The sequence below is a fragment of the Mus caroli genome, chromosome 10, assembly GCF_900094665.2.
Source record: "Mus caroli chromosome 10, CAROLI_EIJ_v1.1, whole genome shotgun sequence".
Taxonomy (NCBI): domain Eukaryota; kingdom Metazoa; phylum Chordata; class Mammalia; order Rodentia; family Muridae; genus Mus; species Mus caroli.
Window position 1 is genome coordinate 9,796,811 of NC_034579.1, and position 256 is coordinate 9,797,066.

Below are 256 nucleotides of genomic sequence, written 5' to 3' on the forward strand. Positions count from 1 at the left end.
GCCTGGGCTACAGAGTGAGTTCCAGGACAGCCACGACTACACAGAGAAACCCTGTCTCGAAAAACCAAAAAAAAAAAAAAAAAAAAAAGACTTGTTCTTCTTGAGACAAGACTCACTATGTTGTCCAGACTGGACTTAAATTTTGGGGGTTCAAGCAATCTTACTGCCCCTGTCTTCAAGTAGCAGGGAATACAGATGTGCCCCATCACACCTGGCTGAGAGTACCAACTACCCAAAACTATGCCAAAATATTCAT